The following is a 12,933-nucleotide window of genomic DNA, read 5'->3' on the forward strand; positions in this document are numbered from 1 at the left end:
ATATATATATATATATATATATATATATATATATATATATATATATATATATATAGATATAGATATATATATATATATATATATATATATGTATGTATGTATGTATATATATATGTATGTATATATATATATATACATATATATACATACATATATATACATACATACATAGACATACATATATATGTATATATATATGTATACATATATCTACACACACACACACACACACACACACATATCCTATGTCTATTTTAATGGTTACAACCAATATTTTAATAGTTATAACCCTTTTTTCAAAAAGTTGCAAATTTGAGCAACTTTTACAACTTTCAACAATGCAACTTTGCACAAAAAGTGCAATTTTTACATTTTTCACTTGATTCCACTTCTAAGACTTGGAAAAGGTTCCAACATACTTAAAATCAACTAAAAACACCTAATCCTAGGCTTTCTTGACCAAAAAAATTTAAAAATCTAAATTTTCCTAATGAGAAAATTTTGCTTATAAATTGCATAAAGTGCCTTAAGCATACAAAATGGTGTCTTTCTTTGACAACCATGGACTTTTCATCCAAGGTTTGTTTTATTCTAGCCTAAGTAGGTGAAAAAAAATATGAAAACCAAAATATAAACCAAGTGCCTTGGTGCTCTGCACTACTGATTGATCTTCTGGCTTTGTGGATCTATTTCTTTAGGTTTACGATTTTTTTTGGAAGATGCCTCCAAGAAGATTGAACCCTAGGGAAATTGATGATATTAGTGATTTCATGGAAGAAAGGATCTCAGAGAAGATTAGAGAAGTGTTCAGATTTGAGATTGCATTGATGAAGAGTGACATGATCGCTGAAATTGTAAGTTCTTTAGGTGGTGTACCTAGGTATGTGGGTACTGAAGGTAGTTATGAGGAAGTTGTTGAAGACTTTGAAGCTACTAGATCTAGTGGTGAAGACATAAGTGATCATGTGGAGAGACCTATTGGACCTAGGGCTAGTTAGTTTGCTAGACCTGGATCTCATTTGAAGCTGAAGCATAAGATGGAGGTTTCTCATTTCTTAGGTACTTTGACTCCTAAAGACTTGATTGATTGGATTGGTGAATTGGAAGACTACTTTGAGCTTGAGGATATTGAGGATCCACTTAGAGTGAGGTTGAAAAAAACTAAGTTGAAAGGACATGTTGCTCTTTGGTGGAAAGAATTGCAAAGAGAAAGAGAAGAGGAAGGTTAAATGGAGATCACTAGATGGAGACTAATTTCAAGGATAAGTTCATTCCTATTGATTATGAACTTGAGTTGTTTAAAAGATTAAAATTTTTGAAACAAAAGGATATGTCTATGAAAGATTATATCGAGGAGTTCTACAAGTTGACTATTCGGTTTGGTCATAGAAAATTGTTAAAGGAAAAGGTAGCTCAGTATATTAATGGTTTGAGATACAATATTCAAGATGAGGTTGGTATGTTGAATATTTATTCTGTTGACAATGCTTATCAGTATGCGCTGAAGATAGAAGATAAGTTGAAAAGGAAAAGTCAAGGTAATGCTAGAGGGAAGGAAAAGTAGGATGGCTTGGCACAAGCTAAATTGAGTGTTGAAGGTGAACCAAAATTTTCTAATTAGAAAAGGAGGACAAGTAGAGGTGAGTTCAGAGGTAATTGTTTTAGATGTGGGAAAGAAGGGCATAGATCTTTTGAATGTCCAATTGGTAGGACATTTGCTATTTTGAATGAGGTTGAAGTATAGGATAGTCAGCCTAAGAAAGGAGAGAATTTGTTGGCTTGGCAAGTACTGGTGTGTCAGAGAACATGAGATTCTTGTTAGAGGACTAGTTTGTTTAGGACTTGTTGTAAGTCTAGTGGTAAAGTTTGCAAGGTGATTGTGGATGGTGGTAGTACTGATAACCTTGTTGCTGAAGAGATGGTTTAGAAACTTGGTTTGAAGAGAGTGAGATATCATTATCCTTATAGGATTGGTTGGCTGCAAGGTGAACATGCTTTGTAAGTGAGGGAGCAATGCCTTATTGATTTTCAGATTGGGCAGTATAAGGCTAAAGTGTTGTGTGATATTGGGGACATGAACAGTTGTCATGTGTGGCTTGGTAGACCTTGGTAGTATGATTACACAACTATGGATGATTGATTCAAAAATGTGTTTATTGTTGAGAAAGGTGGCAAGAACTTTCCCTGATTCATTTTTAGAATGAAGAGCTTGGTAGGAGGAACCTGAGTATTGGCAGTTGAGTTAAGTTGGTAGATTCTAAGAAGTTTGGAGATCAACATGAAAAGAAGAACTGTAGCACACCTAGGATGGATGTGAAGAAGCAAAAGAAGACCAAGGGAAAGAGTGTACAAGTTGATGATTTGGAGGATATGTATGTAAAGAACTAGTTTAGGATAAATTTGTTGAATCCAAAAAGATGTTTTTCTAGTTCCTAGAACATTTTTTTGAACTTGGGGTATCTGATGTAGGAGCATCCTAGGGTTTCTTCCAATCCTACATGTTGGAGCCAAGTGCAAGTGGTTTCCAATTTTATGTTGCTATCGAGTTGGTTAGTGTATGCAAAGTTAGTATAGCTTTAGTACATGCCAATTCACTATAGCTCTAATGGATGTTGAGTTATTGTAGCCCTAGTGGATGTCAAGTAATTGTTTCTCTAGTGGATGTCAAGTTACTATAACTCTAGTGGATGCCGAGTTACTATAGCTCTAGTGGATGTTGAGTTGCTGTAGCTCCTAGTGGATGCTGAGTTACTATAGCAATCCTGTGTTGACTGAGTGTTCCTTCATGTGTCGAGTGAACCTGTTGGTGCCAAGATTTCTAGTGGATGTTGATTTTTCATGTATGTGCTGAGTGCTAGTATTGGTTTTGGTTTTGTTCATGCTGAGTTGTTTGTGAGCTAACTTTTGGCATTTAATTTATGTATGGATATTTAATTTGTGTTGTGACTAATTTGTGGCTTGACATATATTTAATGTAAGGGATTTAATTTAGTTTGTAATGAGTTGGGCTGACTTGTGGCTTAGTTGGGTATAAGTAAGGGGTTTGTGGAGTCTTTAAGCAATAGTTATCATTCCAGCTTTGAGAAGGGGATGAAGTGTAGATGCAAATTTTTGAAGAGCTAGTGCTATGACTTAGAAACTAGAGGATTGCTTGTTGGACCTGAGGTACAAGTGTGAATTCTTCTTGGTGTTCTTCTCTAGTTGTGCAACTAGAATAGTTGGAATTGGGTTTGTAAGTTAGATCTTGTTGGGTCTTGCATAACTGATTTTGTAATTTTTGTTTGTAGTTGGCTCTAACCCGAAAGGCCTTACAACTAGGCATATTGCATGTAATAAATTATATCTATGAATAAGGAGTTGTGATTTAGTATTAGATCTTGCATTATTGTTGCTTTTTTGTTGCATTTTTGTTGTGTGGTTATTTGTTGGGGGTTTAGACATCTCCTTTTGGGATTCTCTTGCCTTGTACTACATCAATAATATTCTTACCGAGTCTTTGTGAAGACTCATTATAAAAAAAAATTGTGTGCAGGTGTCCATTGTCTTCAAGGTTAAAGGGTAGAAGTTCCAGCAAGCCAATGAAGAATGCTCAAGGATTATAAAATAGGAGGATCTAACATATGACACTCATGCGAAATGAGAAGATACATCAGAAGAGGATTGCACACTTCGTGAAATGCTTAATCAGATTAAGATAAAGAAGAGAGCTGAAGCTCAACAACAGGCCATATGGAATGACACGTTTCTAATGAAATGAGATGACAATAGTAACAACTAATCCGATGTAGATATAACCATTTCAAGTCAGTATAGAAGGTAGTAACAAGAAACAAAATCCAACTACAATAGGTGAATTGTTGAACATGATAATCCCAAACAATGGAGTTGAGAAAACCATAATTATTGTCAATCAAGCCTCATAAATTAGAGTTGGAAGAAGGTTGATTATCACTATTACTCCTATTCCAAGACCTCCTTCCATCCTCCCACAACCATACTCAACAACCCTTTCAATATCATCAAGGAAGGGAATATGCATTTCAAATGGGCTCAAGGATACTTTGCCTAGGCTACCTGGATGAAAGAATGACACACTTCAGACCAAAATCATATAGAATTAGTTGATATTTTTGTTGTTGACCAAATGTAAATGGTTGGACAGATTTGAACTAGTCTAGATCTTTGATACTATTCTCATACTAGGTTTGTAGTGTCTTTCATGGTGAACTCCTTCATATGATGTTACTCTTTATTTTGGCTATCTTATACTTAAGAAAAAAAAAGTTTACGTTGAAAATGGTGCTATAAGTTAATTTGAGGATACATGACCTTTTGGTCCTCTTAATTCTATATTTTGAACAACTCTAACCCTATCCTTGTTTATAGGATTTCTTTGTTAGTAATAAAGCTCTGACTCTAAAAATTTTAAGATATGTTTTCTTTAAATTTATGAAACAAATTATTCTATATACAGGGGTGTTCATTGAATACTTTTCACTTTTGCAATTTCTAACAATGTTTGTTAGATATACCATGGTCATTTAAATAGTTCATCTAACTCTTTTTATTTAATATATTATCATTATATTGCATGTCAAAATTTTCGTTTGTTGAGTGGATTTTTTTATTTTATAAGAACTTACAAGAATACATTATTAGGTGTCTAAATTTCTCCATAAATTTTAGTTTATCACCTAATGATTTTCTACACACTTGGAGACAAAATTCCATTGTAGTTTGATGTTTTGTTGTACTAGTACTTGTTTGGATATGCACTGAATAAGAATAAGGTCTATCTTATGGGAGGAACTATTTACAATTTTACAACTTTGTAAGATTTAAGTTACCTTCTACATTAAAAATATTAACATACGACAAAGTCTAGAAAAATTGGAAGGTTGAAGGTGGTGTTACAGGTCTCAAACAATGTTTAGAGAGTATTGGTGGTGAATATGGTTGATCAAAAGGACATTTTGTGGTTAAATTTTCCTTTGCGGGAACTAATATTCATGTATCTTTCTTTGATTTCTTCATAAATGATGAGCCTTTGCTAGGGAAAATTTTATTGGTTTACCAGCTTAGCTTCTTTATAATCAAATTTTAATTTATTATTTAAAATTATTTATAAGCTAATAGACTTTGTGTCATTTTTTATTAATTAGTTCTATTGTGTAGTGGCCAATAATTTTTTTAGAATAGAGTATTTTATTGGTATATTTCAAATATTAATATCTTCATTATAATAAAGCTTTAGAATTATTTTTTTTATGTTATATTTCTATTATAATTATTTTTGAATATATTAATATGATTAGTATTCTAATTCTAATTATTAAATTTATAACTATTACAGATTAAAAAACAAATTGATTTAATCACATTTAGCAAAAAATGACATTGATATCAAAAAATGTGAAAGTGAAAGCAATGAAAGGTAGGGAACATGATCCCAAACTTGGTCATGATAGATACATTAATAATTGGGCTTCTTAATCTTCATGAAGAAACCCTAACAAATAAAATGGAGCCTCCATAAAATCAATCAAATTGTAGAACCAGTTTGAGATATTAGTAGGAAAGAATGAAGAATGCTCGAAGGAATTAGTGGCTCATTCTCAAAGAGATGAAATAGAGAATCACATCCAACAAAACTCAAGATCGACTCAGAACCATTTCTACAAAGGGAACATTCAAAGTGTCCAAAAACAAATATCAAATGAAAAGGAAGGTTGGAAGCTAGTTGAACCCTACAGAAGGAACATTGCAAAGCTAATTTTTTTTGAGAGGGGACAACCAAGAATCATGAAGTTAACAGAGGAGAAAGGAAAAAAAATCAAGCCCTTTTCTTCAGAAAAACCAAGTATGCAAAAGAGAGTCAATATTCGAGATAAAATAGGGGAAGAACAACCTTAGGGAATCATCCCCCAAAATGGATCATTCATGCCCTAAACCCTCCATCATTTCTAAAGCTAATAGTGTTCTAGTGACATTCAATCCTAGAAATAGGGCTAAAATAACAAGAACTAATATCTTGGTGGAGAAAATCACAGAACCCTTTTACCCTAAATTTCAATTTGGGGACTTTTAGAATAGCATTATAGTCAACTAACAACAAACAAACCGCAAAACATAAATGATGATGGAAAACACGATTATAATCAATAACAAAATTACAAAAGAGAAATGCTAAGTGCAAAAGGAAAGTACTATATGCTATCTGGACTAGCCCATGATCAAAACGATAAAAAATGATGCATGCAAATCAGGTAAGTATTTCCTTCCTTTCAAATTTTTTAATCTATATAAATTGTAAAGATTTAAAATTTAGAGAAAATTTACCTACAAGTAAATTAAAATTCTTTAATGGGTTTAGTTTAAATTTTGTGAAATGGAAGCCTAATTTCAATGACGCAAAAATTAGAAATCTCGATTTACCAAAATGGATAGAATTAAAAAATATCCCAGTAGAACTATGTGATTTAGAAATATTCATTAAAATCAAAGAAAATCTAGGAGATTTAAAGGGATATGAACCTCATCACTCAAAAACAACCTCTGTGAAACTAAAAATAAATCTAAAACCGGAAAGAATAGATCAAGATCAGGTCCAAATAATTACAAATATATCCATATACATAATTAAGTATATGATCTATATTGGGAAAATTAGCTTTGTGAATTATCTTAAAGAAGGAATCAAAAAGGCAACAAGCAACAAAGATTTTAAGGAAGTAAAAGTGGAAGACCAAAATGAAGGGAAAAAAAAAAAAAACAAGAAGCAAAAACATAGTAGAATTATTAAAGGAAAAGGATTATATGGAAGGCAAAATACAGAGTAAAATAAACAACATAGTGATCACAAAGAATAAGGAGATTGAAGAAGGGGATATAACAGAACTTGAAATCATATAGAGTGTGTTGAGAAGCATGGAAAAGAAATCCAAAATAGAAGAGAAAGAAGATATTAATCTAATGACTCAAAGGATATATAAAAAAGGAATCCAATTGCTCAATACATTAAGGGAAAAAGTTGATTTAAAAAAAAAAAAAAAGTTTCAGAGCATTCAAGGACAGAAATATTAGATATGGAGGAGAATATCACAGAAATTAAAAAATGAATGAAGAAATAACACTAAAAATAAATGATGTCATAGATCAAATGGAAATTTTGAGGACATCAATAGGAGATAAAATAAACAATGCTACATCAAATTATAGAGAAGAAAAAAAGAATAGGAACCTATAGAATAAAAATAAAGAAACTTAGTAGACCGAACAAAATCAAACTCTGATAGGAATATTGCAATTTGAAGATAAGCAGAGACAAGAGAAAAATCAGAGTATAGAGGATAAGGAGAATTCTTGGCTATTCAAGACACCAATAAGACAAGACAAGAATGGATCTACACAACTTGAAGTTAAAATAGCAATGGAAGAGGTAATAGAAGTGACAAAAGGATCTTCTGGAGAATGGAACAGGCAATAAAATATTCCTCTAGCAACCTCAAATCAATGGTGCAATTTTACCATTAGAAAAATAGCAAAGAAAAGAAGCCATAAATTTTGGGAAACTCCAGAGAATGGAGCAGATCCTTTTGAAGTACAAAATTGAACAAGCTCAAACAAGGAAGAAACAAAAGTAGAGGAATCAAACAACCAGATTATAATAGAAAAAAGGAATTTTATAGAATAGAGAAAAGATCAAAACAAAGATGAAGAAATGGAGGAAAGCCTATGGCAGAAATGGGAAGAACAAGGAATACTTAAAGAAACAAAACAGAGAGAAATAGAGGAATTAGACAATGAAAAAAATGGACAAAATGAAGAAATAAGGATCCAAAATAAAGAACAATTGGATTTAGAAAAACAAATTATCAAAGAACTAGAAAGTGAAAAAGATGAGGAGGAAGAGGAAAGAAAATAGACAGTATTAGCAATGCCTAAGAAAATTTAGAACAACTAGGCATATCTATCAATCAAGAAGGTATAAAGACCCCTAGATGTGGTAAACGAAAGATGAAGTGAGGAAGAAAATCCCTTAAAGAACTGAGAGAGGAAGATGACCAGGAAAAAGAACAAAAAAAGATCAATCAGATTCTTAAGGTAGGGAAGGGGAAGAGCCTTTCTAGGTCAGTATGAGAATAACAACCTGGAATGCTAGGGGGCTTAATGCTCCTAGCAAAAAATAATAATAATAAGAAACTTAACTAAATTTGAATAAGAAGTAACATTACTCAAGAAACCAAACTAAACAAAGAAGAAGGTTTAAATTAGAAAAGAAGCTAGGAAGTTGGAACATAGTTCTATAAGAATCTAGAGGCGCATCTTGAGGATTAGGAATAACATGGAACCCAAGGAAAATAAATCTAGATTTTATTAATTCAAATTAGAACTAGATGAGTTGTAAAATCAAAAGTGTTAAAAATGATTTACAAATAATTCTTATTAATATATATGGCCCTACTCAAACAAAAAACAAAAAAAGAATATGGGAAGAATTAAGCCTTTTCATGAGGGATTTTAGTAATGAATTTGTAATATTAGGAGGAGACTTTAATGCAATCTTAAACCCAAGAGAAAAATCTAGAGGCAAACAACATATTTTGCAAGCCTCCAATGATTTCAAAAATTGGATAGATACTAATGAATTATTAGATATTTCAACTAATAATGGAACATATACTTGGAATAAGAGAAGGATAAACTTCACTTATATTGTTGAAAAACTAGACAGATTCTTCCTTAAAGGAGAATTAAGAAGCATAGATAGGAATCTTCAATCTACCATCTTACCTATAGTTGGATTAGATCATTCGATAAGAATCAAAATAACTAAACCTATTAAACCTCATAGTAATCCATTCAAATATGAAAAAATGTGGTTCCTTAATAACAACTATATGGACCAGATAAAATTATGGTGGGCACAAGGCACATTTGAAGGATCCAAAATGCTTTTCTGTGTGGCAAAAATGAAAATGCTAAAAGAGAATATTCTTAAATGGAATAAAACACACTTTGACAACATATTTAAAGAAAAATTAGATAACAAAGATAATCTTAAAAAACTAAATGAAGAAATTATAAAAAAGGGAATGAATAATGAAGATTACATAAAAGAAAAAGAGTTTCTAGCAAAACAAGAGGAGATATTGGCAAAATAAGAAACATTTTGGAGACAAAAATCGTGAGAAACATGGCTTATAATAGGAGACTGAAATACAAAATTCTTTAATAATAGTACCATTTTCAATAGATCTAGGAATAAGATTAATAGAGTCAATGCCTCGGCAGGGATTGAATACAAAAATCTATCAGATATTGCAAAAATATTCATAAATTATTATAAAAACATTCTTAATAATAATAACAGTTCAAATAGAGTCCATCCCAAAATTAGTAACTTTAGAAGATAACAGAATGTTAAACAAACCCTTCACCTTAGAAGAAGTTAAATCAACATTGTTCAGTATGAACCTAGATAATTCTCCAGGGCTAGACGGATTCCAAGCATTGTTTTATAAAAAATGTTGGGATATTATCATGATAAACTTATGGAGAGATTTAGAAGCATTTAGGAATGAGGGATTCTTATTAACTAAAAACAACCATACTTTCTTAACACTCATACCCAAAAAATTGTAAACCACTTACCCTGGGGACTTGAGACCTATTGCTCTTTTAACACTATGTACAAAATTTTGTCAAAAATACTGGCTAGGATACTTAAATGGATTTATCCCTATCAGATCTATTCTAGATGGAATCATAACTATACAGGAAATGATGCACTCAACTAACCAAAACAAAAAGGCTAGTACATTTATGAAATTGGATATTTGGAAGGCATATGACATGGTGTATTGGAGATTCCTATGCAAAACACTACAAGCCTTTGGTTTTTCCCATCAATGGATCAATTTATATTTTGAAATGTATTTCATCTCCCAAAATCTCACTTCTCATCAATGGGTCTCCTGAAGGTTTCTTTAACATCTCTAGAGGTATTAGGCAAGGAGATCTGTTATCTCCTTTTCTATTCATAATCATGGCAGAAGCTTTTGGGAGGTAAATTTAAAAAGCTCAAACTGAAGGAAATATTAAAGGAATAATAGTAACTGACAATATCCCAAACATCGCGCATCAACAATTTGCTGATGACACTATATTACTAGGGCAAAGCATAATGGTAGAGGCTCAAAATTTTAAAAGTGTAATACAACTATACACAGAAGCATCATGTTAGAAAGTGAGCTTAGAGAAATCAAAGTTTTTCTTCCTCAACACCAAAACTGAAGTAGAAGATCAGATCTGCAATTTGATGGGTTATATAAAGGACAATTCCCTTGTAAATACCTTGGTATAGAACTATAGAAAGGCTTAGGTAACAATAAAGGTTGGAACAATGTGTCAAAAAGAATGTATAATAAAATAGGAAGCTGGAAGGGAAAAAGGTTAACAAAAGGGGGTAAATTAAAAAAGATTAAAGTTGTACTTTCAGCCCTTGCTACATATCAACTATCTTGCCTACCCCTAAACCAAACTACTAACAAAAAGAAGAAGCTAAAATTAGAAATTTCTTGTGGAATGATACAAAGAAACACAAGAAGTTGGCATTAATAAAATAGGAAAACATAAGCAAACCCAAGGACCTAGGAGGCTTAGGAATCAAAAATTTGTATTGGCAGAATGAAGCATTAGGTGCCAAGTTGGTATGGAGAATTTACAATGAAAGATAGCAAAAATGGGCTAAGATCCTATATAATAAATATTTAAATATAATTGATCCTACTTCCCTCTTCAGGATGCAACATTTACCCAAAGGATCAATGTGCTAGAATTTCATTACTAAATGTAGAGCACTAATAAGTAAATATATTACTTGGGATATAGGAAGGGAAGATGAAGCCCTATTCTGGGAAGATTCATGGGATGGACATCCCCCCTTAGATAGCTTGGATATATTAGAGAATGTCAAAAATGTATTAGTACAGTTATGGGGGAATAAAGTGAGTAATTACAAACATCTCATAGAGGAAAATAGCTCATAAATATGGAAATTGAAAAATCTAGAGGATTTATGTGAGGCCTCGCCCTAACCCTTCGTAGCCTTAGTTGTTATTTTATCTTTTTGACACTCACGACTCGAGATGTCGAGACATTATCTGATACATAGAACATATTATATTATTTCATGTTATGTGATGTTACATTCAGTTATATTTGATGTTTGTCATTTAATGTTTCATGTATATGTATGTTGATGAAATTAGTAAATGTAGGATTGAGACTCTGATTTAAGAGATTTTAAATGATTAAGAATTAAGCAGGATGAAGAAACCCTTATAGATGTTTGTATGTATCTTTCGGTGTTTAGTGAATGTTAGTGTTTGTAACTATGTTCTTTTAGTGTCGCTTGACACTCGTAAATTGTTTATGTTCTTCAGTGTGCTGATTAGGGTTAGTTGTGTAGCCTTTGGACCTAAGTCAGTTTAAGTTAGTGTTAGTTTGCTAATCGGGTTCTTAATTGGGGTTAGTCATCCCTAATCTGAATTAGTGCTTAATTTGCAATGTTAGAGTAGTTAGAAGGTCCTATTTTATTCCTAACTTTTGTTTGGCTCTAAACCTATCCCTAAGGCTTTAAAACATGAAATTATTATACCCAAGGGGTATGGGTATGGGTTAGGGGTCTTTTCCAACCCCTAAGCCCCTTTTATTGACTTTTGAGGTCACTCAAAAAGTCCTTTTTTGCCTTTGTGCGAAAATTGCTTGTGGTTATCATGAATTATCTTACCCCACCTCCTTTTAGTGTCTAACCATAGTGAGGGTAGAGTTAGGAGTTTCTAGAATTGCTAGTGGGTGGGAGAAGTTATTGATCCCATTTGGTGGTTGAGTTTGAGGCTTATTTAGAGGCCTTTGTTGGACTAGTTGAGGTTGTTACCCAATCTCTACATTTAGAGAGAAGCTTTTGAAGGTTGAAGGAAGGAAGTGGAAACTCTACTCAAACTTGTTCATTGCCATTACCTTTTTGTGAAGATTGGAATTCTCATCTCCCTTGTTCAGATTTCATTCTTGTTTCATGCTTATGCTACCTTGCTGTTGTTTCAATGTTTGTATGTTTGTGGGTATTTTGGGAAGCTTTGGAAACCATGTTATTTTTGGTTGATTTCCTTTCATGTTTATGTTGCAATTTTGAGATTTTTCTTGCATGGGTGTTTTGGTATTACTCACCCTTCGAGAGGGCAGAAGTGACCAATTTTGGGAAAGGTCTGTTTAGTCAGACTCCATCCAGTGTAGAGTCTCTTCTCAGAATGAGAAGAGGGAGAAAGGGTAGGGTGTTATGGGCCCCTACCTGTCAGCACAAACCTTGTATGATTCTGGTATGTTGAAATGGAAGAATGGAAGTTCTTGGTATATAGCCCCGATTGGGCACCTCTTGGTGTTGTGCTTGACTTCTCCTAGTTGGAAGAATCCACCTTTTCCTATTTTTGATTCATTTTGAATCCTATTGTGTAAACCATGTATGAATATGCATGTTTTTTGTCTCTTGGTTATGCTTGGTTGTCACTCGATTAGATTTTGTTCCATTCATGGTTCTAGAAAAGTGTTGCAGAAATTGTTATGACTCCCTTGATGAGGGTCATGAATAAAATTCTATTATATTGTTGAAATTTGGGATTGATATCCTATGTAAATTGGTATTTCAAACTTTGTTGGATTGGCAACGAAGCTGGGTTTTCTTCCTGATTCTTTCTCGGCTGAGCCTTTGAATCAGGTTTGCCAATAAAATAATGGTTGAGTATTATTGCTTCTCATGTGATTTAATTGTAATTTTTAGTGAGATGGATGCACATCAAAAAAAAATGAAATGATGAGGTTGAATTATGCAAAAATTCAATGTTCATATATTTGTTAAGGCAAAATTATGTTATG

Source organism: Cupressus sempervirens, chromosome 11 (genome assembly GCF_028749045.1).
Source record: "Cupressus sempervirens isolate cs-2001-9-10 chromosome 11, ASM2874904v1, whole genome shotgun sequence".
NCBI lineage: Eukaryota > Viridiplantae > Streptophyta > Pinopsida > Cupressales > Cupressaceae > Cupressus > Cupressus sempervirens.